Source organism: Ursus arctos, unplaced genomic scaffold (assembly GCF_023065955.2).
Source record: "Ursus arctos isolate Adak ecotype North America unplaced genomic scaffold, UrsArc2.0 scaffold_18, whole genome shotgun sequence".
NCBI lineage: Eukaryota > Metazoa > Chordata > Mammalia > Carnivora > Ursidae > Ursus > Ursus arctos.
The window spans coordinates 13969733-13990671 of record NW_026622852.1 but is presented as its reverse complement, the minus strand read 5'-3'; the positions used below and the strand labels follow the sequence as shown (position 1 = coordinate 13990671).

General features: G+C 41.0%; 2 long non-coding RNA genes across 2 annotated transcripts in view; one reads left to right on the top strand and one right to left on the bottom strand.

The window, feature by feature from the left end:
- Positions 1-20939, bottom strand: part of LOC130544021 (uncharacterized) — a 363074-nt gene that overhangs the window by 55978 nt on the left and 286157 nt on the right. The gene's annotated exons all lie outside the window — the stretch shown is intronic.
- On the top strand, positions 1445-4183 carry LOC130544019 (uncharacterized). Its single transcript, XR_008959880.1, has 3 exons — positions 1445-1584; positions 2895-3027; positions 4048-4183. It is a non-coding gene; the product is annotated as an uncharacterized LOC130544019 (long non-coding RNA).

Sequence of the window (20939 nt, the reverse complement as noted above, 5' to 3'; positions counted from 1 at the left end):
CCTCCTCCTTCTACATTAGACCCCTAATAATGGCATCTTTATACTCTTTTTCCTCCTCGGCCCTGCACACCACTTGTAATTTATATACTTATTTATGTGACGTTTGTTTAATGCCTGTCTCCATCACAAGACTTGACTCTAAGTTCACTGAAGGGACACACTTCCATTAGTATTTTGCACCATGTCTTGCTACATAGAAGGTGTCCTAAATATTTGTTGAAAGAATGTGCTTTTCCCGGGCTCTATAGAAACATGTGCACGGAGCTTGTTTATTATATGCCGCCATTTCTCTCTCTCTCTCTCTCTCCCCCCCATTGATATAAATATTTGTAATCCCCAATGCCAATCATAGTGACTGGCACATATAAGTGCTCAATAGAAGTGACGTGGAATGGACTTTGCATGACTTACACCTCACCTTTAACATTGTGGATGGGGAGCATTTCAGTTCAGTCTAATTAATATTATTAAGCACCCATTAAGCATCAGACTTAGGGATGGTACTGCAGATACAAAAATGTGTTAACTGACAGTCCAGAAAGGAAGACAGACACACAAAGGGAAAATTACAGGCAAAATGTTGCCTGAACAATTAAAAAGATATACAGACTGTACTATAGTAGCTCAGAGAACAGACAGAAGCCTCATTGCCTAGCCTGATCTGAATCTTCCAAGTTCAGAGTTAGAACTATGAAGAGTGTGTGTGTGTGTGTGTGTGCGCGCGCGCGTGTGTGTGAGAACAGCTTCCAGATACTGGAGGTGGGGGGCAATGATAAAGAATGATTCAGCAGCATTTTTCTGTCGCTGAAACGTGAAGCATGAGGCAGGGAGTGGGGGCGGTGAGGCAAAGGGTAAGTCATGCATGATCTTAGGAGATAGACAAAAGAATGTGTGGTTTTCCTTTATGTTTTTCTCTACAACCTGGACATTGTAATTGCTGAAGATTTTCTTGGTCAGTGAGACCAAGGCCAAGATCACAAAATGCAGGAAAATTTCAGACACTAACGTGGAATAATTTATTCATTTGTTCCCTCAGTGAATGTTTACTTAATATCTGCTGAGAACTAAGCACTGAAGTTAGTTACAGATTCAAATAAGATACAGTGTTTATCCTATCTAAGGAGTTCAGTATAAATGAGGGAGACAGAAGAATAAACTAAAATAAAAAAATAACGAGTATAAAAGTGTAAATCAGCAGTTGTCAAATATTTTGGTCTTAGGACTCCTTTATTTTCTCCTGAGTATTACTGAAGATTCCCAAGGACTTTTGTTGGTGAGGCATATACAGTACTATCTATGCATAGCACCAGAAATTAAAACAAATTTTTAAAAAGATTTATTAACTAATTAAAAATTATGAACCAATTACACATTAATATAAATAATGTATTTTAATGAAAATAACTGTATCTTGTTATTTTTCTTTCACAAAAAATTTAGTGAAAAGGGTGTCGTTGTTTCACATTTCACAAGTCTCTAAGCCTAGCTTCGTAAGTGCTGGATTCTCATATTTGTTTTCTGCATTCAGTCTGATGTGAGATGTTATTTGGTTGAAGGCCACGAAGAAAATCCAGGCTCACACAGGTATGTAGTTGGAAAAGGGGGGGTGGTTAGTATTTCAATAGCCCTTTCCGATAATGATGGATATTCCTCTTTGACATTACACCAAAACTTAACAAGTGATAGTTTCTTAAAAGTAGTTGCAATGTGGCATCTGAAATTAATTAATACACTTTTTGTATCCTGTCATATAAAAATGTATTATTGGTCTACCTTGCACTTCGAATGATCTTTCAACTCGGTGTGATTTTGTAACATCAGGTACTAGTCATTTGGAAAACATTGATTGGTTCACTGAGTAAACCACAGATACATTTCATTATAAAACATCGGATCATAATGTAAACATAATATAAATATAATAACAATGAAACATCATAAGTGAACATAAAAGTTTTAAAGATTTATTAATATCACTGTTGACTTCATCAGAAAAGTCTGTAAGTACTGGGAAGCTATAAAGCTCATGGTGACAAGTTTACCAAAATTCTAAGTTGTGTTTGGAAGCTCAAGTTTCATCACTGGCAACAAATACCATCAGCTGTTTCCTTTAAAGTGACAAGTGACTGGCTCACTTTATTCCTTTTCTAGAACATGTCGGGTAAATACTCAAGTCTAAATAGCCACAGTTTTTACATAAGTCATTCTTGCTAGTAAAAGTGGCAGTCCATGAAAAAAGTTGAGCCTGCAACTCAAGCACACAAGTGCTTTTCGTCAAGACGTCCATGGAAGTAAACTATCACACTTCCATATGCCGGAGAGCTTTGTGCGTCCTTCCCATTTTGCCATACAGAGTTAAAAAATGTGTACCAAAGAGCCAAGTTTCACAACAGAATACTTTTTCTTGTTTTATTAAACATTAGTAAGTGCAAAAAGTGTTTGTCGTTACTTTTCGTGTGTAGTGGTAAAGAACACGATGGCTCCTGGCACAATTTGGTGCCATGATTTGTGCCCAGACGCGACACCAGCAGTTTTATCCACTATTGCTTTTGCAACATCAGCGCTCTGCGGACGTGGTGGTTCCAGGATTAATCGATAGATTTTTTAAAAAAGAGATTGAGCTCTTTGAATATTTTCAGCACCACTCATAATTGTTATCAAACAGTCACATAAAAGATGATCTTTTTTAATGATCACTTAGTGCTGATGCTGGATAAATACAAGCAATATATAGTCATGTTTCTAGACTCTTCCATTTATAAGGCAGAAGTCCAATTGTGCAGAAGAGAGAATAACTCAGTTTTCGTGCTTCCAGTTAAATCTTTAATTCATTAAGTGATGGGGTTGTTGAAAGTGGCAGTGCTGTGAATTCTTTTTACTGACTTTTCATCCAGCAGGCATTCAGCACTTTGACTATAGGAGGCTTTACTGTCTCACGGCTACTGTATACGCTTCTCCAGTCGATACAATTTGATGATTTTCCCTGTGACATACTTCTTGCAGCTTCTTCACTTGTAGTTCAAAGATGTAAGCAGTACTTTTTTTTCATTTAAGAGCTCATTACATCTATGTTTAAAATATTTTTAAGTCGCTCATCTTTTCCCACTATACTTTGTTGAATTTTCTTTTGCATGTTGAGTCTAATTCAACCAAGGAGAGTAAATTAGTAATATGAATCTATTTCAGAAAACATTTTTTTGTTAATAGGAAAAGAGTTCCTTTTCCCCAAACTCCACATTTGGAATAAATATTCAAAGAATATTGGTTTGACGGGGCGCCTGGGTGGCTCAGTCGTTAAGCGTCTGCCTTCGGCTCAGGGCGTGATCCCGGCATTCTGGGATCAAGCCCCACATCAGGCTCCTCTGCTGGGAGTCTGCTTCTTCCTCTCCCACTCCCCCTGCTTGTGTTCCCTTTCTCGCTGGCTGTCTCTCTCTGTCAAATAAATAAATAAAATCTTTAAAAAAAAAAGAATATTGGTTTGAAGGGGTGCCACATTGTGAGTCTGTGAATGTGTACATATCATAAGTGATCCCAAAATACATGAACAAGAAGGGCCACTGCCCCAGAGTTTGGGTTGAGATGCATTTTTCCAGTTAGTAATAGTGTATTTGGCCATTTTTACTAGGTATCACTGAGCCGCAAGGTCCAGGACTGCAGGTGTCCAACCTATGGGGGTAGCAACTTCTGAGAAGTTGGAAGTACTAAGAGTTTAAGTTACTTGCCTGAGTTCCCCCACTAATTAGTGGTAGGGCTGAGCCAACAAATTCATGCTTTGATATACAGTGGAACTGAATCAGGAGCAAATTCACATGCCAACTTTAGGGGCAACTCCCTGCCATAAGAAGAACTACATGGCCTCACTTAATTGTCACAACAACAAACAAATCATAACATGCATTGAGGTAATAGGGTCTCCGTGCTGAAGGAGATTATCACTGAGCACTACAGAGGTCTCTTCTCTTGTCCCAATCACACCTGGAGTTGGTAATGCTGTTAAAGGAAAAACAACATTCTAACCCAGTCTTGTTTGTTTGTTTCTCCTTTTAGGTCAGTGGTTCTCCATCTTTAGCATGGAGAAGAATTATTATTCAGAGATGTGTGTAATTAATGGGAGATTTAAGGATATTCAAGCCAACTTTGCTAATAAGCAATATTTGCCAACCTTGAAGCCTAACTCTGGATGAGATGGAAATCTGCTTTTGTGCATTAGAAATTTGAGTTATTTCCTAAATTAAAATTTTGGATGTAAATTTCAGAAAGTAAGATTGGCATGTTTTCGGGGAAACCCTAGAAATTACTGCTATCTGTGTCAATGCCTCCTAAACCCATTCCTGGTTTCAATACCAGTTATCAAGGGGTTCCAATGAGGTTATATTCTGTAAACGTCTACCTTTCCTCCCTTTCCTTTTTCTATAATCCAACAATACATCCCACTTGCCTTTCTCCCCTCCTCTTCCTGGCCCCAAACACTCCTTTTTGGAGCATTCAAATTCCAGGGCACTGTGAACTCTGACCCACCAAACCAAGCCAACTTTTACAGCATCTTATTCTGTATTCTTATATGCAGGCAACTCCTCGCCATCCCTCCTCTGCCCCCACTCCAGAACTGTCCCCTCCGGCCCTACCATCACTGTGTTTTCCCACCTGGCAAATAGCCTCCCTGAATTCTGGGTGGCGGGCATTGACCAGACTTCAATACAAATGCTTCTGTCGAAAATGGCACCAACTTAGGTGAAGAACAAAGACACTCCAGCTTCAAAGCGGAAGCTCCAGTTTCTGCACAGAAGGGGTTTCACACAACCCCGGTTAACAACAACAACCACCTCAGGGGAAGAAAAGTCCCCCAACTACAAAGAAATGCCAAACAAGCAGTCACCAGCCCTTCCTTTCTTCCTCTGGCGTGTTTAGCACAAAACCTGATCAGGAGAGCAGTTCTTTGATAATTGGTTGGACCGTGACGGCTGCTAGGAGCACTTCTTCAGCCTCATGTATCCCAGAAATGGATGGTGATCTGAGCATTCTGCGCTCACCCAGGCTTAGAGATGAGCTGCACCCACACACGTGGTGCACAGGCGCACAAGCATACCACAGGACAGAACTGGTTTGCTGGAGAAGGATTCTGGCACCCAAAGATTATGGGCCAAGTCATGGTTTTCCTTTTTTCTTTCTTTTGTTGTTATTCCCTCTCTTTTCTCCCTTTTCTAGCCAACTGCTGAGGTGTGGCCACACAGCAATGGCAAATACATCCTTCCTCTCATTGCCATATGTTTGAGGAAAAGAAACTGAACACAGTGAGAACGTGGGGGGTGAGTGGGAAAGAGAAAGAATGAAAGTTTAAAATAATAAATGGTTTTTAAATGTTACCTTTCCCCTCCCCATACACCCAAAGAAGAGAATGGAAATAATGGTTTCAGCTCGATAGAGCCCTAACTCGAAATAAAAGGGGGGCATCGGTCCTTTGTGGATTGAGGCATTATGTAAGCAAACAGATCTGACACACAATATGCTTAAGTTCCCATTCTTGTTTTGTTAAGATGCTTCTCCCAGCTTATTACATGATAGATTTCTTTTCCCCTTCAATCCCTCAGTTCCCTTTTCTTTCCTCTACCCCAAACTGTCTGTTCTCTCCATCTCCCTGTTGGTCTCTGTTATCCGAGAGGTGGACAAGAGCCAGGCTTAGCCGTGGTTCTCTGCCATGTCACTAGCTACACCAGTTGTTGATGAAAATCTGGCACTGAGAGATGAGACCATCTGTGGTGAAGTTTAAACCTATTTACCTCTCTGGCAAGCTGGTGGAAGCCTCTCTTTCTCTGTATTCAGTGAGGCTGAAGATGACAAATGCAGTGGGATTAAAGCCATGGGATGAAATTTGGGCAAAAAAAGAAAAAAAAAAAAACCCCTTCCCCAAAGAGAGCTCATGATAGTTGTTAGCTGTAAGGATAAGCAAATCCTTAGTGTCTGGAGTGGATAGCCGAGGGGTGCTCCTGCCCTGGGTTCCACTCTCTGTGCACTTGAAGGAGACAGACAACTGACTGCGTTACAGTCTGGACTTTGGGTCTTGGGAGCTGCAAACTGGAATCTGCCTCTTCTTTGTTGAATGCTCTTGGAATAATCCTGGGCTATATTTTGCTATTTTCAGGGCAAATGCCCTGTTTCAGAGAACTGTTCTCAGATATAGTTAATGATCGGTAGGACACCACCGAAACTTCTGACCTGAAAACAGGACTCCACAGTTTGACCAATTACCTCTACCATAACACTTGAGTCCAAAGGATTTTGGCTGTTTCCAAAAGTCCAATCAACCTTTAAAGCTACCAGTGAGACTATTCAGACAAGCATGAAGTAAGCTCTGAAGTCAATGCCAAATGCTCTGGACAATGGCAGGATCCCTGGGCAGAGGCCAATTTACCATGAAGCTAATAAAGCTTAAGCTCCTGGGCCCCTTTTGAGGCCCTGAGAGGGATCCTAACAATGTGTTCACATGTTTGCATTTTTGTTGCAAAATCTGCTAAAGCCTAGGCTCAATGAGTCAACGGCTACCTCCATTTCTACCTCTCTTCCGCTGTATTTCCCTTTCTGTTGCATAGGGTCAGGGTGATCCAAGGCAATTGAGTTAGAGATACATTTAATTTGAGTTTAGTGAGATAGGTTTATGAAGATCAAAGTCACTTCTGTGTCTGGTCACTTCGTTGCTGGCAATCTTGGTTTAGGAATAGCTACCAGGCACACAGCTACAGCCCACCGTGCTGACCCACCTGGCATTGTGAACAAGATGGCAGGGCCAGAAACTGACTCCCCATAGGAAAGTACTCCATGGTGCTTGACCCTGGAAATATACGGGCAGTGGAGGAGGAGAAAATGTATAGAGCCAGAGGCTAGTCTGTGAAATGGGGATAAAATACATCATGAGCTTATAATGAAGATGAAACAAAATAAGGTGTGTTGGAAGTGGTAACCAGTGTTTAGTATTGGTTGGTAAATAAAGGTACTTTCACTTCTTACCTGGCGCATCTTGGTATCGTCACTATGAAAACCAGGTATCAGGATACTGATAGCCCTTGAAACATATTATTCTAAAAAATCTCATGTTACTTTTTCCTATTTTTTGCCTCTTTATTCTCAAAACGACTCATGGGAGAATATATTGAGGATACTGGTTATTTGGATTCCAGGTAATAGAAGTGCCCTGACTCTAAAGGATTAAAATGTTCAACAACCTCAAGGTTGTTCACTGCAACATTAGTAACAGGAATCGAGACCTTCCAAATGCTACTGGTAAGAAGCAAAGTGCATCCGATATGATTAAGCAGCTCTTTGCCTTATCTGTTGCTAGATTCTCTGAGGAGGAGAAGAAGAATATTCTGGGGCTTAATACTATATGGTGCTTGTCCCATGACATAGACGCCCAACAGGGACTATTACACATCTCCGATTGTTCTTTTTATTGGCCCCTGCTCCCTGGCCTCTCTCCAGTCTGAGCTTTAAAGATGAAATTGAAATGGACCACTTATTCTCCATTTGTTCCTATTTCTAAAGTAATGGCTGAAATCATCTCTAGCTAGAGAGATAAAAAATAAAATGACACCTGAAACATTCTTGCCAGTGAATCAACAATCGGCAGGCTAGAAACATGCTTCCCTTTGCCGAGAAAAGGCCACGCGCCCCTGTCCTCTGCTGAGACTACCTTCTGTTACACTTTTTTCTGCCTTTTTTCCCCCTGCCACGTCCAAAAGAAAAGAGGTGCCTCATTGAACTGAAAGCAACTTTCCCCACATTGGAGAACCAGATCCCCGTCCCTTTTAGCCCCGGCATCACCTTGGTGAAACTTCAAGAATGTGCCCCTGCACAAAAGAGAATTTGCTCCTCCTTCTGGGAAACTGCTGCCTCAGGCCCCCGTCAGGTCTGCCAGAACTAGCTGAAAGTTCAGCAATCTTAACTGTACTTCAGGACGTCAGATCCAGCCAAGGTCCACACTGTAAGGTGTTAGCACCTAGGGGTGGACTGCAGAGGAGAGAGACAGAGGGAGAGAGCGGGAGAAAAGGGGAGAGGGAGGGAGGCAGGGGGACCCCGTGTGTTCCGCAAAGTGCCTCGCTCCTGCATCCAGCCATGAGTGTATGAAATAATTCCTCCTTTGTCCACCAGCTGGCTTTCAAAGCTGTCGGGATGAGCCTGCTGGACCTGTCTGGGAAGCTTGTTAAACTGCACCGAGTAAGGCAGGGAGAGGGAGGGGTGGGGAAAAGATGAAAGAGCGCGCACAATCTGTGTGAGGCGGTGGCCCTGACTCTAAAGAAACAGGCGATCTAAGGAAAGGAAGAGCTTCCTCTAAAACCAGAGCCTGCATGCAATGCAAATGACCCCGCGAGCAGCTGCCTCTGGCAGGCAGCCACCCGCCTACCGGAGAATAAAGTCAGAGCAACAATTCCCTCCTGAACCCTGAAGCTTAGTGACTTCAAACGGGAAAAAAGAAAAGTGACATGTTTTTTTCTTTCCCCAGTGAACTCATCTATTCCCCCAAATTGTGCTGATGACCTCATCAGCTGCAGCTGTGTGCTCTGAGCTCGCCCCACCCACCCACCTTCAACTCCCAGGGGATCACCTCTGGTGGGGAGCCTCGGTACCTGGGGCAGACACATCTGGAAGTAACTGTCTTTGGAAATGGACCCCCTTTCACTCTTATGGATGTAGCCAAGTGGCAGGGAGGTCTTCAGCAATTTTCTTCCTTGGGAACTAGCCCTCTGGTCTTCCTACAGTAAGGATTTGCAGGGGAAAATGGTGAGGTCAAGGTTCACGTTTGGGATCTTTTCATTTTTCGCGCTTACATTCATGAGCAATTGCAGAGCTCATATTAGACAAGCTATTGGTCTTTCGAATCCATTCTGCCGGTGTTTTTTGTATAGTCTGGCAAGGCCCTGGTTGACAAAGACTATTAAGGTGTTAACTGAAATGGATAACAACCCCAATCAACAGAAATTAAATTGAATTTAGAAGTCTTCATGGTAAGAATGGCCCCACAGCATCTGTATCTAAGTGAAAGCATACAAACTCAAGAAGGCGCCCTTTGCCCTATTGTGAGAATATCAGTTGACCCAACAAGTCCTCAGGAAAGCCATTTGGCAATCCTCTAGATATCAAGGGCCTTAAAAATGCTCAAATGCTTTGATTCAGAGTTCTATTTCTGGGACTCCCTCCCTACTTATAATACAGAAATGCACTAAACTATGGTGGTGATCTTCACTCCAGCATTATTTATTATAAAAAGAAAAATAAAACAACCCCCAATCCTAAAGAATCTAATTATATGCCCAACATTGAGAAATACCTGTGTAAATAACTGTTAAATAAATGTTATGGTCATATCCTGTAACATTATGCAATCATGAAAAATGATGGAGCACTGGTTATGAAGCAATGGTCTGGACGTGCTGTGCTAGGACATTCCAGAATACAGATGATTTCAACTTTGTATGAGATTATACGTGTATGGGCAAAAGGATTAAAAGAATATATACATCATTTCCACAAGAGTTGTTTTTAGAAGGGGATAATATTACTAATATTTGTTTCTTTTTTAGGCTGTTCTGTGCTTTTAAATTTTATATAGTGAGTATGCCTTACTTTTATGAGTATGCCTTAACTGTTATAACTAGGAAAAATAAGTTATTTTAAAAGAGGGAAGGGGCACCTGGGTGGCGCGGTCGTTAGGCGGCTGCCTTCGGCTCAGGGCGTGATCCCAGCGTTCTGGGATCGAGCCCCACATCAGGCTTCTCTGCTGGGAGCCTGCTTCTTCCTCTCCCACTCCCCCTGCTTGTGTTCCCTCTCTCACTGGCTGTCTCTCTCTGTCAAATAAATAAATAAATAAAATCTTTAAAAAAAAAAGAGGGAAAAATCAAATCCGTGGCAGATCAGTGCCCTTGGCAGGACATAATGAATCATTAGCCTGGGGACTGTACACTAAAATGGTGCGGGTATTAGGCAGGTAATATAAATGAGTGAGCCGGGACTGGTATAAGAAAAGGGCAAACCACAGGGGAGCTTATATTCAATCTTGCTGATGTTTATCATGTGGAAATATAAGTGGCTCAGAGTTACCAAATCAGATTTTTCTAGAGAAGTCCTAAATCAATATTTTTAAGTGAAATTGACTGATTTTTATTTTTATTTTATTTTGTTTTTCTTTATGAAGATTCATCTATCAATTCGAGAGAGAGAGAGAGAACCATGTGGAGGGGCAGAGGGAGAAAAAGAGAGAAACCAAGCAAGCAGACTCCACACTGAGCGCCAAGCCCCATGCAGGGCCTGATCCCCAGACCAAGATCATGACCCGAGCTGAAATCAAGAGTCAGATGCTCAACTGACTGCACCACCCAGGTGCCCCGAAATGGACTGATTTTTAAATGAGGGCAACAGACTCACATTAAACAGAAATCAGCTACATGTGTTGGGCACACAAAATATCCAGCATGCCAGACATCTTTCTGAAAGCTACTCGTTAGACAATGAAAGCGTACTCTTGGGGAGCCTTCCACCAGCCTGGGGAGCTTCCAGAGATTTCGCTTCTTTTCATTACTACTACTATGGTTGCAAGGAAGAGCCTTCTGCATCTGTCTTTTCATATCTAGGCAATTATCTCCTTAAGGTAAACTTGAAGAAAGTACATTTGACATTCAAAAGTTATGGACATAATGTTTTGGGGGTTATTTGGGACACATATTGTCAAATAATTTTTCAGTAAGCAAACACATTTATATTTCCATTAACTATTCATTAACTGCTCTCCATTTCTCACACTCTCACTGGGACAGTTTGGTCAAGCTTTTACATATCACTGATCTTAGAGATGAATGTTTATATCAAATTATATCAACTTGCATGTGTTTAATTAATGGTATTAAACAGATCTCATGTGTTTATTGACCTTTGGTATTTTTTTCTTTTATGAATTGTCTGTTCCTATTTTTTGCCCATTTAAGAACTGTCTCTTGGACTTTTTCTTATGGTTTTTATGTAAACTTTTTCATTTTTGTATATTATGGATATTAACTGTTTCTCTCATATGAATTACATTGTAAAAAACCTGTCATTTGTCTTTTAGCCTTGCATAATGCAGTAATATTTTTATTATTTTAACATTTGTCCTGAGAGTATTTTGAGTGGGCAATTAATTTTGCTTAGGAGACTAGCTTAAGGAATCACTTAGATTATAGACAATGAGAGTGCAGTTTGTACAAAAACAGTGAAACAAAGGGACAGCCAAACTCAATGGAGTGCTGGCAAATGTTTAACAAAAGACACAATAAAAAGAGAGAAGAGAGGGGATTTTTGTAGCACATATAATTCATGAAGTATTAGTATTCAGTTTATATAAAGAAATGCTATGAATTGAGAGAAAAAAGGTAAACAACCAATACAAAAATGGACAAAAGATTTGAACAGAAACTTCGTAAGAGATCCAAATGGCCAATAAATGTATGTAAATTTTCTAAAACCTAACTAGTAATCAGATCAATGTAAATTAAAACATCAATAAAAACACACCTATCAGATGTTTCCTGCCACCAAATGTTTTTGAGGATATGGAATATCAGGAATTCATGTAAATCACTGATGTGACTACACAGTGACTTCACAATCTTTTTTGGAAAAGCTCCTAGCATAGTCTTCCCAGTGTAGACATGCGTATCCTATGACCCAGGGATTTTCTGTGTTTGTGTGTGTGTGTGTGTATATATATATACACACACACATATATACATATATATACATATACATATATACATATATACACACACATATATATATGTTCAGTGATGTTTACTGAGGCCTTGTTTACAATTTACCCAAACTAGAAACAACTCAAATAGCCACCAACATAGAATAGATAAACACACTGTGATATAGAAAACTATATATCTGCGACCATGAACACATTAAAGCTGCACCCTCCAGCATGGATTAATCTTGCCAACATGTATTGGGCAAAAAAGTGAGACACAAAAAAACATTCACAAAGACTGTTCCATGTATAAAAAGTTCAAAAAGAAACTAAATTATATGGTTTAAAGATGTATGCTCAGGTGGCAAAACCATAAAGGAACCAACGGTGTGATCGCTATCTTAGAATCTTGGTTGTTTTTAGCAGATGGAGTGGTGGTTGTGGTAGGAAAAGGGGCGCGCGCGCGTGTGTGTGTGTGTGGCATGTGTGTGTTTGAGAAGAGTCCCAAGGTATCAATGATGTTGTCTTTCTTCACATAGATATTTGCTATTTAACATTTATGCATTTTGCATTAGAACACATGTTATATTTAACAATAAAATAGAAATTTGGGGATTTAGAAAAAGCAGAGATTTGAGGATACAGGAAGTAAGAAGGAATACCATAACAGAAGGGTCTGGGCAACATAACAGGGCTGAAAGCTGCAGAAAAATATTAATTATTTGTTTCAAAGAGAAAGCGTACAAGGGAATTTTTAGGACAAAACAATCCAGTATTCAATTTGATGTCGTTGGTATATATCTTCTCACTTGAAACCTTCAATAAATTTTGTTAAAAATGAAAATATTTTATCTGAGATTTGGGGGGAAATAAAACAAAAGCAACTGAGTTGGCATGAAAATGGGAGGGACATGTTGGTAAATTTAGATTGAAGATTCTTTGAGAGAGGTGAGGGGTGGCCAGTCTCACAGGATCTGGAATAGGAGCTTAAACGAAATGGATATAAATGTCCAAAGGACGGTATCTTACTTGAAGTCCATGGATACTAGTTTACGGCAGGATTTTTCTCTTCTTCCTTCTACTTCTTCATTCCATACAGAAATCTAAAACTTATCATCAACTGTTTACTTTCTGATTTCTGGCTTTTCATAATAGGCTTGAAAGACATTTTCTTATTTTATTTTATTATTTTTTAAGATTTTATGTATTTATTTGAGAGAGAGAGAGAGAGAGAGACAAAGATAGTGACCGAGAGCATGAGTGAGCAGGAGCCAGCAGACAGGAGGAGAGGGAGAGGCAGACTCCCCGCTGAGCAGGGAGCCCCATGTGGGGCTTGATTCCAGGACCCTGGGATCATGACCTGAGCCAAAGGCAGATGCTTAATCAATGGAGCCACCCAGGTGCCCAACATTTTCTTATTTTAAAGACATTTAAATCCTCAGTTTGCCTAGAATTCTACTTAGGGTAAAGATGGAGAGCTTGATTTTGTTTTCCCAGAAAGCCAATTCAAGCTTTTTTTCTGATAATTTGAAACTTCTCATTTAATCATAAATAAAATTTCACATTGATACACTCTCTATTCCATTGATTCTATTTCTGTGCTACTACTATCTTTAAAACCATGATAGTTTGATGATAAATTTAAAAATCTGATAGGGAAAATCTTCCCTGCCAGTATTTTCTTGGCACCTTCCCTCTGATGATTCTTTCAAAAATAGCTTAGAATCATTTTACCACATTACAGAACAAAACCCTGTTGGGACTTCGATAGTGATATCACTGAATTTACAGATAACTCTCAGGAGCAGTACAAAGTATTCATTTTTTTAAGAGATTTTATTTATTTATTTGAGAGAGCATGAGCAGTGGGGAGAGGCAGAAGGAGAGGGAGAGGGACAAGCAGACTTCCTGCTGAGTGTGGAGCCCACCATGGGGCTTGATCCCGGGACCCCGAGATCATGACCTGAGCTGAAGTCAGATGCTTACCCCACTGAGCCACCCAGGCGCCCCAATACAAAGTATTCTTATTCAAAAATCTTGTGTCTCTAATTATTCAGTTATTTTTGTATGGGTTTTTTATTTTTCTTTATCAACATTTTAAATATTTATGATCTCTAAATAAACTATCTTGTTTATCAGTTTCAGCATTCAGCATTAATTTAATTTAATTTAATTTAATTTTTTTAAAGATTTTATTTTTATTTATTTGACAGAGATAGAGACAGCCAGCGAGAGAGGGAACACAAGCAGGGGGAGTGGGAGAGGAAGAAGCAGACTCATAGCGGAGGAGCCTGATGTGGGGCTCGATCCCATAACACCGGGATCACGCCCTGAGCCGAAGGCAGACGCTTAACCGCTGTGCCACCCAGGCACCCCCAGCATTAATTCTAAAACCTACTTTGATAGTTATTTGCATCTACATTAAAAGATTAGCTACATTTCATTGGGGGATATCCGTTGTCGTTGTTGTCGTTTTTATTATATTTCCTTCTATTTAATGGAAAATCTTCCCAGATTCTGGCACTGAATTGAGTTGGTGGGTGGTGTGAGCTTTCAAGTTTTCTTATTTTTCTGTGTCTCCATGGTATTTTAGTAGAAAGCTGGGAAGAATACACCAGGAAAGTCTAGGCAGGCACCATTTTAAATGAGAAACCTGTTCACCGACTAATAAATAATAGACTTCCAAGGCCTGATTTATGTGTCTTAGTGCTGCTCAAGGTTACAAACCTAGTCTGTTGCTTTCTTTATTTCAAACCCATTCCTGTCATGTTAATTGATATATGCAGCTAATATCTGTATGTTTGAGTTTTAAATGTATGTGATTTCATGGTGCACTTAATATACAAAGTATGTGGCATGTTCTAGCACCTGTGGCTGTTACTTTTCATCAGGCCCAACCAGAGCAGGGATCTTACTACTTTTATTTAATTCCAACTCTAGTCCTTTTATGATAATCAAATGTCAATTGCCAGGGATGGAACAGCACTGTACTACGTGCCTGGGGGTTCTTGAAATAAAAGGGTGGGTAATTTATATTTTTAATATAAGTGATTTAGGGCCTGAGGCTTTTATCCAATTAAGTAGAGAATCAAATTAGCTGGAGATTAAACGAAGATGGAATGAGGGGGAAGTCTTGCTGGGCTCCTGAGTTTTCTAAAGGAGGCTTCTTGGAGTGCAGTGGTTCTCAACCTTGGCTGCAGAATTACTTGTGGAGTTTAAAAAAAAAAAATGCTGATGCCCAGACTTCACCCCTGGAGAGTTCAGTTTGGTCTGACCAACAGCCTGGGCATCAGGAATTTAAAGATCTCCCCAACTAGTATGATTCTCATATGTGGCCATGGTTGAAAATGACATAGTTCTCAATCCCCAGGGAGGTAAGTAAAGGTCACCTAGGGACTAGTTTAAAAATAAAGATGCCAAGGCTCTACCTAGACACCTTCTGACACAGTGAACGGGGATAGGGTCTAAAAATCTGTATTTCTCATATGTCTACATGATTGTGCTATAAAGGATTCCTGTTCTACCCAAGGATGGCTCTGTCTGACTGTAGTCCATTCTTTCCCCTTCTGCATTTAACTTGGCTCTCAGAATATCTCAAAAAGAGCTATCCCTTCTCCAATCTAGAGCATTCACTTGTTGCCCATTGTATTCAAAACAGTCTTTGGTGTGGCTTTGAAAGTCTTCCCCACCTCCAGCTTTCATCCATCTACTTGACCTTCTTAAGCATTCCATTCCAAACCCTCTCTCTCTCTTTTTTTTAAGATTTATTTATTTATTTATTTATTTATTTATTTATTTATTTGAGAGAGAGAGAGAGAGAATGGGGTGAGGGGCAGAGGGAGAGAATCTTCAAGCAGACTCCCTGCTGAGCAAGAAGCCCAAAGTGGGCCTCAATCTCCCGATCCATAAGATCATGACCTGAACTGAAACCAAGAGTCGGATGCTTAACTGACTGAGCCACCCAGGCTCCCCATTCCAAACCATCTCTTAACATGCACACTAGACCCTTTCTTGAAGTAACTCCTGCCTTCTCTCAGCATCTTTGCTTTTGCGGTCACCTCTGCCTTCAAAAGCCTTTCCGCCTTGACCCACCTAAATCCCGCTCCCCAGCAGCTAGAATGCCATGACTTTCATGAAACATTGATCTTCTCAAATGAGGATAATTCACGCTTTTCTCTGTATGCCTATTGCAATTGAGCTACATCTCTCTCTTACTGTGTTTGGTTTGGCTGGACCTGAGCTGTAGAAAGCTGAGTTCATCGTACCCCTCCATGTATAGCACATTCTCTTCTCTGGTTAACGCAAGCCCCCTCGAATATGCTTGAACAGTACCCACAAATATGTGTGTATCCTCCTAAAATAAGTCATGCTACCTTGTGTGTAGATGTTTATAATTTACATAAATGGTTTTATGCCATAAACCTCACTTTTTCTTTTTTCACCCCAGATTTTTCTATGATCTATCCACATTGCTAAAATAGAATCAAATTCATTACGTCTACTTGCTGCATAGTACTCCTTAGAGGGCATTCACCACATTTTCCTTGTCTGTTCCCCTCTTAAAGGATGCCAGCTGGCCCCCAATATCCCATTGTCTCAAGGAGGCCACAGCGAACATTCTCAGAGGTGGCCTCTGATCGATCTGTGTGAGAATTTCTCTGAAACACTGACTGAAGAACGGGGTTACCTAGTCACAGGACATACGCTGCCTCAGTTTCACCAGACACTACCAAATATCCACCAGGCAGCTGTACATTTGCATCTCCTGCCTGGGCTCAGACACCTCCTGGGGTGTACTTAACCCTTGTCCCTCTAAACCACCCTGGCAAGGGGAGGCACTGTTTGTGAACTCAAGACCTTAGAGGAAAAAGTGAGTCAGGATCTTGAGGTTGTAGTTTTACAAAAACCCTTTGAGATATTCTTACGTCTGCTACAACAATAATTACAAAAAGCATACACTTACGAAGGAGATCTTCAGTAACATTTTACGAACTGAAGGTAATAATAGGTATTTTTATGAGGGGGAGTAAGAGATTCAAAGGTCCAGTCTGTCCCAAGAAAAAGTGGTCTAGAACACCTAGTGACTACAGTTTGACTTGGCCCATTTTATGATCTTGAATAACTCAAGATCACTCAATCTGAGATTTTGGCTAATGGAGAAACAATCCTCAAAAGTCAATTCACAAATGTTAAAATTTTAGAAAAGAGGAAATGTGTCGGGGAGGGAATTACCATCACAGGTTAAGTTCCTTGAGAATAGCATGGAAAAATCATCATCATGTATAGTTCACACGTTTTGAGAACTTCTTATGTACCATGTACTGCACTAAATAACATCCCAAACATTATCTTATTTAGTTCTCATCAATCCTATGAAATAGATATTATTATATCATCTCTTTTTAAAGGTGAAAACACTCAAGCTTAAAGAATTTAAATAATTTGGCTAAAGCCGTACAACTACTAGGTAGCAAAGTCAAAAGTCGAACCTAGATTTTTAAAATTTCTTTTATTTTTAATTCCAGATTTCTAGCTCATAGCTAGGTGCAGAAAAAGCACAGGCTTAGAGGTAGGCAAACCTGGTTTAATATCTTATTTTGTTCACAGCTTACTAGTTATAAGATGCTGGGTGAATTACTTTACTTTTCTGAGCCTCACTCTTCTCATCTATAAGACGGGGCCAGGAATCTGTACTTCACAGAGTTGTGAGTACAAATGAGCACAATGTATCGCCCATAGTAGGTGCTTAGTAAATGTAAATGTTACTTCCCTTAGGGATCTTTTCTTTCCAGTCTCTGGTATAGAGTAGACGTATATTTACTGAATAAATATAATAGGTGATTTAAACATTTCAGGTATTATCTGAAGTTTCCCCTAGATTAATTTGGAAGATTCGAGAGAGGTGAGACAATGTATATAAAAGGTAGGGGCCCTAAAAAGGTTACCCTGAGAAGCCAGAGGCAAGTGTCATCTATTTCGCAGTTTCCCTGAAGACAGCCCTGGCTGCTGCCCCTTCTAAGCCCAGTCAATGAGTTACCTGACTTACTTCCAGAGAGTGAGAGAGAAACAAAGATACCAATGAGCAAAAAGCTCATTTTGCCTCCTTCACCAGGCCTCATGCAGGGAGTGTTGTGGGTTCACACAGCTATGAACCAATGCAAACTCTCCCAGGGAACTGCTAGAGAGGAAATTAATTAACCCCTGCCATGGTTTCCTGGTGGGGGGCCAGGAATTAAGCTGTCACTCCTCCTGGCTGTGTGGATCGGGCCCCTCTCTGTGGCTGTCTTAGACTCTGAAAAGAAGCCCATCTTCCCTCCCCTCCTAGGCGCCTCGAACTGAGAACACTGCCCTGAGCAGGTAAGATGGGTATTCCCTTTCAGAAGCCAAATTGCACCCTACTGCCCCTGGTTTCTAGGGTTGGAAACTCCAGAGAAGCCTCTTCTGGGAGACTCAGAGTCAGCTACCCGTAGCTAAAGTAATGCGATTTGCAGAAATCTTGAGAAAGTAGCTTTAGCTGTGGACACCAAGGAAACTGTTCAGCATTTGGGATTCTCCGGCATCTAGACCATTGTTTGTTCTCCAAAGGGAGGCTCCTGCCATGAGAATTCAAAGCTGCGGAGAGCTCCACTTTTAATGAGATCTTTCAAAAGGGATGGCTCAAATGGTCCATAAGAATCATAATGTCAGGTGGATTTCATGGTCTGGACAGATCTGACATCCCTCCCCCGCTTTTTTTCTTTAAGGTTTCCCCATAAACCAACAGTAACAAAAAACAAAACAAAACAAAACAAAAAACCTAAACTAAAGTTCTGGGAAGGGATTGATTTATTAATAGAAGCTACTGGTTTTCTGCATTGATGGCCCCAGGGACTTTTGCTACATGGTTATGATGACTGGCTTTCCCCACCAATCCTCCAGAGCTCCCAGCAGTCAATTTATCAGCACAGGATGACAAATTCATTGTTGTTCTCTGGAAGCTTTGGCTCTCAAAAACTACTCGGGTTTTGGGCTAGGAGGATGCCTTTGGGAGAGCATTCTTATATGAAGTAGTACATCTGCTTGAAAAATGCTGGATCTTTTGACATTGTGATAGGACCAACCTCTTACTCCTCCCCCTCGCCCAAGGGAGTATATTTCTTTCTAGAGCTTTCCAAGAGCTGATCAGCTGGAAATAAAATCAATTTCTGGCAGCCCAGGACTGCAGGAGTTTAGTTTGAGTAATCCAGACGTTACCACATGTCCCAGCTTGTGCGCAAAAGGGAATCCACATTCATACGAATAGCTGAGATTTCCTACTTTTACTAGCTTTCCAGTACTGCTGTAACAAATTACCCCACATTTGGCAATTTAAAACAACAAAATTTATTCTCTTGTAGTTCTGTAGGATAGACACCCCCTACAGGTCTCATCGGGCTAAAATCAAGGTGCCCGCAGGGCTGGTTTCTTCAGGAAACTGTAGGGAAGAATCTCTTTTCTTGCTTTCTTCACTTTCTAGAGACTGTCCTCATTCCTTGGCTAATGGCACCTTCTTACATCATTCCAACTCCTGCTTCTGTTGTCATTTCTCTTACTCCTCTGACTCTTATGCTCCCTGCATCCCTCTTATTATAAGGATCCTTGTGAGTCCATCAAGCCCACCTGCCCGATGCAGGGCAGTCTCCTCATCTCAAGATCCTTAACTTGATAACAATCACCAGTACCTTTTGCCACATCAGATAATATTCATAGATTCTGGGGACTAGGACACCGACATATTTGGGAGGGCCATTATTCTGCCTGCTCCACTATCTTGCTCCCATTTGTTTATAAAGGACCTTTGACCCCTGCAGTTGTTTCTACAGTGTTATTTGGAGTTCCTTAGAAGTGCCCTGACCCCCTACCAGTTGCTTATGACAGATTCCCCCTTCTTATGGTTGGCTGCTCCTCAGAAAGTGAGCTGAGGAAGCTTCACCATGGCACCAAAATGAGAACTCCAAGGCCTGGGCCTGGAATGTGGGCCTTCCAGAGAGTGTGGGTCCCATGGGAGAGACGTGGAGAATGTCCTTGGGCTGCACCTTGTCATGTGGGCCCCACAAACTATTGTGACAGGAGGTCTTCCCAGGACCTCTCTTGAAAATAGCTTCTGGCTCTAACCCTCTGTTCACAGGGATGCAAAACCAATCTAAGAGGTCAGGTGGAGTTCGGGTATAGGCACAGTGCCAAATTTAGCTCTTATTACATGCCAGATACCATGGTAGTTACTGGGGATTCAGACCTGAAAGACAGTTTCACCTCTTCAGGCCCCTACCTAAGAGGGAAGCCTTCTCAAGCTTTAATGAGCATCGGACTCACGTGGGGATCTTGTTAAAATGAAAATTCTGGGGCACCTGGGAGGCTTAGTTGGTTAAGTGTCCAAATCTTGATTTCAGCTCAGGTCATGATCTCAGGGTTGTGAGATCAAGCTCCACGTTGGGCTCCATGCTGGGTGGGGAACCTGCTTGGGATTCTCTCTCTCTCTTTCTCTGTCCCTCCCCTCCTTAAATAAATAAATAAATAAATAAATAAATAAATAAATAAATAAAATAAAATTCTGATTCAGTGGGTCTGAGGTGGGCCTGGAGATTCTGCATTTCTGATACTTTGAGTAGCAAGGGTCTAGGGGAGACTGATCTACAGCAATGATTACTCATGATATGATCTAATAAGTGTTTAGCCACCAAATCCACAAATGTTGTGAACACAAAGGAGTACATCTAGCCAAGGCTTGGCGAAGGATGGGGCATGATTTCTAGAGGAAATGACATTTGAATAGAAGTTTTCCAGGCAAAGAATTGGGGGGAAAGGATGCAGGCAGACAGAACAGCACGTATAAAGGGACAGAGACAGGAGACTTCTAGAACTGCAAGAATTGCACGATGCCAGCAGCAGAGGTGAAGGATGGGGGAATGGCATGAGATGAATGATCATGTAGGACCTTGTACCCCAGGCTGAGAAGTTTGGGTTTCATCAGATAAGCAATGGGACAGTTTTGTTTTGTTTTTTTTTTTAATTAAGGGAAAGGAGAAAATGGAGACAGAATTATCTCTGTTACTACCCATTCTGGGAAATGTGCCCTTTGTTTTGATTGGCAAATCATAGGGCAATTAAGTGAATGACAGGAAACTTAGCCTTTAAAAAAATAGACCTTATTTAGAGCCTATGGGCATATCAGGGCACTGCCATATTTGAGGTCAGCCAAGCTCTGTTC